This window comes from Squalius cephalus (genome assembly GCF_949319135.1).
Source record: "Squalius cephalus genome assembly, chromosome: 3".
Classification (NCBI taxonomy): Eukaryota; Metazoa; Chordata; class Actinopteri; order Cypriniformes; family Leuciscidae; genus Squalius; species Squalius cephalus.
In genome coordinates this window covers 60,316,659-60,322,658 of record NC_137124.1, presented here as the reverse complement: position 1 = coordinate 60,322,658, position 6,000 = coordinate 60,316,659, and the positions used below count along the sequence as shown (strand labels likewise).

At 41.8% G+C, this 6,000-nt stretch overlaps 1 pseudogene across 1 annotated transcript; it reads right to left on the bottom strand.

Moving 5' to 3' along the window:
• Window positions 1-602: 602 nt before the first annotated feature.
• On the bottom strand, window positions 603-979 carry LOC307156347 (histone H2B-like; annotated as a pseudogene). Its single transcript has one exon. The product of its transcript is annotated as a histone H2B-like (transcript).
• Window positions 980-6,000: the final 5,021 nt, after the last annotated feature.

The following is a 6,000-nucleotide window of genomic DNA, read 5'->3' as shown; positions in this document are numbered from 1 at the left end:
TGTGAACAGAAAATACATTATTTTCCAACATCCTACATTTGTTTTTATGTTCTTTGTACTGTATTGATCAGTCCACCTAAAACACATGTTTGGTGAAAAGGATAATGATGAAAGAGGAATAGATGAGATGCTGGATGACAGAATTCTGTTTGAATATGCATGTATGAAATCCAATTTTTACTATATATGTAGTTAATCTGGTTTAAGTGTTTTTAAGTTAGTAAATTATCCAACGCTAAAACTAATTCCATAATGAAATATTTACCATGATCTTTCTCAAATATAACACTGTAATGAATTTACACTTTTTTGATGTCCATCTAACCAACCAATAATTAAATCTAAAAGCCTTCTTAAACTACACAGTTGTCATTATTACAAAACAATTAACAGGTCACTAGTTTTGGATGAGACATGTATCATACTAGAAACATAAAATGGTTGCGAAAAAATAAAAATTACTACAAGTAAATTGTTTAACGCTTTTAACAATTTAAGATTAGAAGATAAGATTTCCAATAGATTCTACAAAGCATGATAAGCCCTTTTCTAGGATAAAGAGTGTGGCTCTTAAAAGAGCCTTTGTGTGCTCCTCCTCGGCTCTACTTGGAGCTGGTGTACTTGGTGACGGCCTTGGTGCCCTCAGACACGGCGTGCTTGGCCAGCTCTCCGGGCAGCAGCAGACGCACGGCGGTCTGGATCTCTCTCGACGTGATAGTGGAGCGCTTGTTGTAGTGAGCGAGACGAGACACTCGAAGATGTCGTTGACGAAAGAGTTCATGATGCCCATCGCCTTGGAGGAGATGCCGGTGTCAGGGTGAACCTGCTTCAGCACTTTGTAGACGTAGATGGCGTAGCTCTCCTTCCTGGACTTTCTGCGCTTCTTCCCACCCTTCCCGGCGGTCTTGGTGACGGCCTTCTTGGAGCCCTTCTTAGGCGCGGACTTGGCTGGTTCAGGCATGATGAGGAATGATCTCAGCGCTGACGAGTCAGTGTGAACTCAGGAGCGACTCTGAGGCTTTTATCCGCTGCACTATGCTAATTTACAAGGAGACACGGCGACCTTCTGATTGCCTGTTTTCATTGGCCAAACCCATAAACTCGTGTTTCATTGGACAACACAAAGCATCACGAGCGGATCGAGGGCCAGTCACAGACCAGTCCCAGTCACAATGCTGATGTAGAACGAGTGTTCTCACAGATGAGCCTGGTCAAGTCCAAACTGAGGAACAGAATGGGACAAGAAACTCTCAGCAGAATACTCCACATAAAACACGGACTGAGAAGACAAGGCTTGTGCTGCAAGGACTTTGCTCCAAGCCAAGAGATGTTTCAATGGTCGCATGTACTGTGGAGTGGAGCATCAGAGAGCAGGGAGATGGATGCAGATGAAGACAGTGAAGATGAATTTTAATTAAGGTAAGCACTGTTACTGTATCTTTTTTTATTAGAGCCAGGATATGATGCTAAGAAGGAAAGTTGTTTTTGATGAATGAAGATAATCCTCAAAGTACTGTAATATTTAATGGGATTTAGGGAATCCTATAGGTATCCATCTTCTAGTGTTATAGCTGAAGTATAATTTGACCGTATCCCTCATTAGGAAATCTTACCTTTTCTTTCTGCAGCACAAGCTCTGGCCTCTACACATGAGGGAAACAGCAGTGGAGGTATGCAGATACACCTGAAGACATCAGTACAAGGCCATGTTCTGCAGAGAGTGAAACTGCTACCCTGTACCTGTCCTGTGCTGTGGCATCTTAAAGGGATACTCCACTTTTTTTGGAAATAGGCTCATTTTACAACTCCCCCAGAGTTAAACAGTTGAGTTTTACCGTTTTTGAATCCATTCAGCTGATCTCCGGGTCTGGCGGTACCACTTTTAGCATAGCTTAGCATACATCATTGAAGTGGACAAGACCATTAGCATCTCTCTCAAAAAAATGAGAGAGAAACATGAGTGCAGCAGGCATAATGATATGACGCAGCACCTGAAAATAGGCTACCTTCCGTCAACATAACCAACGTGACAACCTGCTTGTTGGAAGTTACCGAGCTGGGGACTATTTTCAGGCGCTGCGTCATATCATTACGCCTGCTGGACTCATGGTACGGCAGTAAAGTTTCTTGATTATTACGCAGGGATGAGAGTTTAGTTCCTAGCCATATCAGCCTAGAAAATCGCAACTTTACATTTTCTGTCAGTCTTAGTACACGATGTAACTACAGAAGAGTCAAGTTTTAAATAGGAAAAATATTGAAACTCTTTTTTTTTTTAGAGAAATGCTAATGGTCTTGTCCACTTCAATGATGTATGCCAACTTGCCAAGCTATGCTAAAAGTGGTACCGCCAGACCCGGAGATCGGCTGAATGGATTCGAAAACGGTAAAACTCAACTGTTTAACTCTGGGGGAGTTGTAAAATGAGCCTATTTCCAAAAAAAGTGGAGTATCCCTTTAAGCTCATGTGCCACTTTGACATTTGACTTTGATTGGCCCTCTTTGGGTCACCACACTCTCCTCAACTAAACAAGAGGATAGTTACATTCTCATTTCACACAAGTTTTTGTTGTGTTTGTTTTTATTATTTATATGGTTTTATTATGTTCTTGTTTGAGTGTGGGCCATCAAGAACGTCTGGATGTAGAACTAAAACATGTTGAATGTGTCAGGATATTTCAGATATTTTCAGATATTTCATAGGTTCAGCTCAGACAAAATGTTATGTTGTTAAATATTTTTAATTTGCACCTTGGTACCTGAATCAACTTGAAAGATAATGGTGGTGTTATTCTTCATATATATGAGGCTAAAGTGTTATGAGTCTTAAGAAAAACGTTTTAGACCAAGCCTCATCCTCACCTGTTCAAATGGTTTTGACTGGAATGGTTTTTAAACCAGTTTAGTTTATTTAAGTATTTTCTAACTCACTCATTTGTTTATCACTTTATTGCTGCACACTAAGACCATCAATAATTTCTCCTGTTTCTGGGTTATAGTTATTTTAAAATGGGATCTTCTGCAGTCCCTGCAATAATAAATAAAGAATTTGTGAATTCAGGATGATATTTATTTGTGTGTGCAAATTTTAGAGGTTCACTAAATCAGAGGTTTACTGTGTGTATAATGTACTTGGTACATCAGTCTATATTTGATATCCCATCAGTTTTCTAATGTTAAATAATGTTAAAAGGTGGTTTAACTCCCTCTTGTGGTCATTGTCCTGAAGCTCAGGGGGAGATAAATAAATAAACTGTACCGTGTGTGCAGTTTTGTAAAACTGCGCACAGTTGACCAATCTGTCCACATGGATGTAAATTGACAATATGTACCCACAGTTTAAAATCCGTCCCCATGGATTGTAAAACCGTGCACACAGTTTATTAATTTTTCTCTTCCCGGAACCTAGGGGGGCTCCGTAGAAAAAGTCGCTTGTTTTGGGCTTGTTTTCACCAGGGGGTCAGGGTTTCATAAAATATTGAAGCTTCTCCGGGTGCCGCCATTGATTAGCGGACCCCCACCTGCTGTTAGCATCCCATTGACTCCCATTCATTTTGGCGTCACTTTGACAGCGAATAACTTTACATCTGAGGCGTTTAAAGACTCCATTTGTCATTATTTATTTCTAAAGAAACACAAAAATGTATAAAAGGCTCCATTACCTTGTATCTTACGTTATGGCCCCGTAGAAGCAGTTTTTGTAAAAATAGGCTAACGATTGCGTCAGAGAGATTACCGTATGGACAGGAGGAGAAGCTCGCGGGCGATCGGGGGGACGTGGAGCCAAAATGACAAAATAATTAATCAGAATACTTAGCAAAAGTTGCTCATGGACAGCTCCTGCTCACACTCTCCGTCTCTGCAAGATTCGGAAGGGAATGATTCAGATTTCTCTCGGCACAGCTACTAGAAGACAGACGGGTTGCTCACGTCACATCTACGTCGTCAAGCTCAGTTTGAGTCTGCGCAGTCACTCAGCCATCAGGAAGTGAGAGCTTCTAACTGACTTCACTTTTCTCCGTTGAATCCTATGGGGTCGCTGTGTCCAGTTTATATACTGTCTATGGTTTTCACAGGCCTGGTTGCTTATTTGTCTCGCGAGATCTGGCAACACTGGTGTCATTTTGAATGGCAGTGTTTGAAATGGCAACGTAACTTTATAGGTGTGTTGGACATCGGCTGCGGCTGGATGCACCCGATCGGCGCGAGTAGCCGCGTGCAGGTGGGGAGGAGCTGCAAACGGAGACGTGAAGTCGGACACTTTCTGGTTCCCGTAGTTGAAGTATTACTCGACAGAATCAGAGGTGGTTCAGAACATCTTTACTAGGGCTTCACATGTTCAATACAACAAACTCTTCCGGCCCACGCACACTGCGTATTACGTACACACGTATTACGTATCACAACATCCCCCCTGTTTAACATAAGTGTGTATACACCTCAGATAACCAATACAACAACAAAATTGCTTTTTTTTTTTTTTCAATGGGGTGCACATTATAACTATAATGAACAATAACAACTTGTTTGATGACTACGTGTGCAAAATACACATTTAGTCCATATTTGGTATTCTTTTTACTGCTTGACTATTACTTCAGCTTTACACAAAGTCCTTGTATTGGGCTGGCTTGATAATGACCCGTCCAGACCTTGTGCATGTTGGTCTTGTTGTCTCAGTACCTGTATTGTCTGTTTTTGTATCAAGAGGTTGTGTGATTTTGTTCTCATCTGGATTCTTGTGACTTTGTTCAACCACATCTTTTTGGGGTGTTTCAGTGAATTGTACCTTTTTCTGGATTTTCTGTGTTTGTGGAGCATACATTTCACGGAGTTGGCTCCTAGTGCGTCTGACTGTGTTTCCATTTGGTGTTTGGATCAGGTAACTTCTCGGCTCCTTGCACCTTTCCACAATAGTCCCTGGGTACCATGTTTTCCTCTCCTTGTCCAGTACTCTAACACTCTGTCCACGAAACAATGGTGGTAACTCTCTACCGCTACATTGGTCATGGTGTGTTTTCATCCTTGTAACCCTTCTTTCCAGGTGCTGTCTGTGTTCCAGTTTACCTGGATCTGCATGACTTGGTAGGAGTGTGGTGATTGGTCTGCCAAGGAGTAATTCTGCAGGGGATGGTAAATCACTGTCAATGGGTGTCGCTCGCACCTGCATCAGAGCCATTTGTACATCTCCTTTGTGTTGTACTGTTTTTTTGATGATGGATTTGATGTGTCGCACATGTCTTTCAATAAATCCATTGCTTTTTGGGTAGTGTGGTGAACTTGTGATGTGTTTTATTCCCCAATCAGTTATGAGTTTCCTGAAAGGTTGTCCTGTGTACTGCGGTCCGTTGTCTGTCATTATTTCATCTGGTCGACCAAATAAAGACATGTAACATTGCATTTTTTGTGCAACTGCATGGCTACTTACTGGTATGGGCATTTCATCAACTAATGGGTACTTGGAATATCTGTCCACAGTAAGTAGGTACTGATGGCCATGGATCTCGAATAGATCAGACGCCAGGTATTGCCATGGCTTTGTGGGTGTTTTGTGTGGAATGAGAGGTTCTTTTGGTTATGCATCTTGGTGTTCTGCACAGGTACTGCAAGATCTGCACATTTTTTCAATGTCTGTGTTTATCTTTGTCCAATATACACTTTCTCTAGCCAACCTGCGTGTCTTTTCGATACCTTGGTGGGCTGCATGGAGTTGAGTCAGAATGTCGCTGGTCATGGATTCTGGAATAAGCACTTGTCTGCCCTTAAATACAACTCCAGCCTCTATGGCGAGTTCATCTCGGAAAGGCCAATAGCTGCGTAGGTCTTTTGGCAAGTCTTGAATTCTGTCTGGCCATCCCTGATGGATGATTTCTTTTAGCACACTGAGCTTGGGGTCTTTTGCAGTCTCAGTTCTGAGAATCTCCTGTTTGTTTGGTGAGAAGTTTACAATTGCAACAGTATGATGCTCAGGGTCTTCAAATTCGGCATCCAGCCCATCAA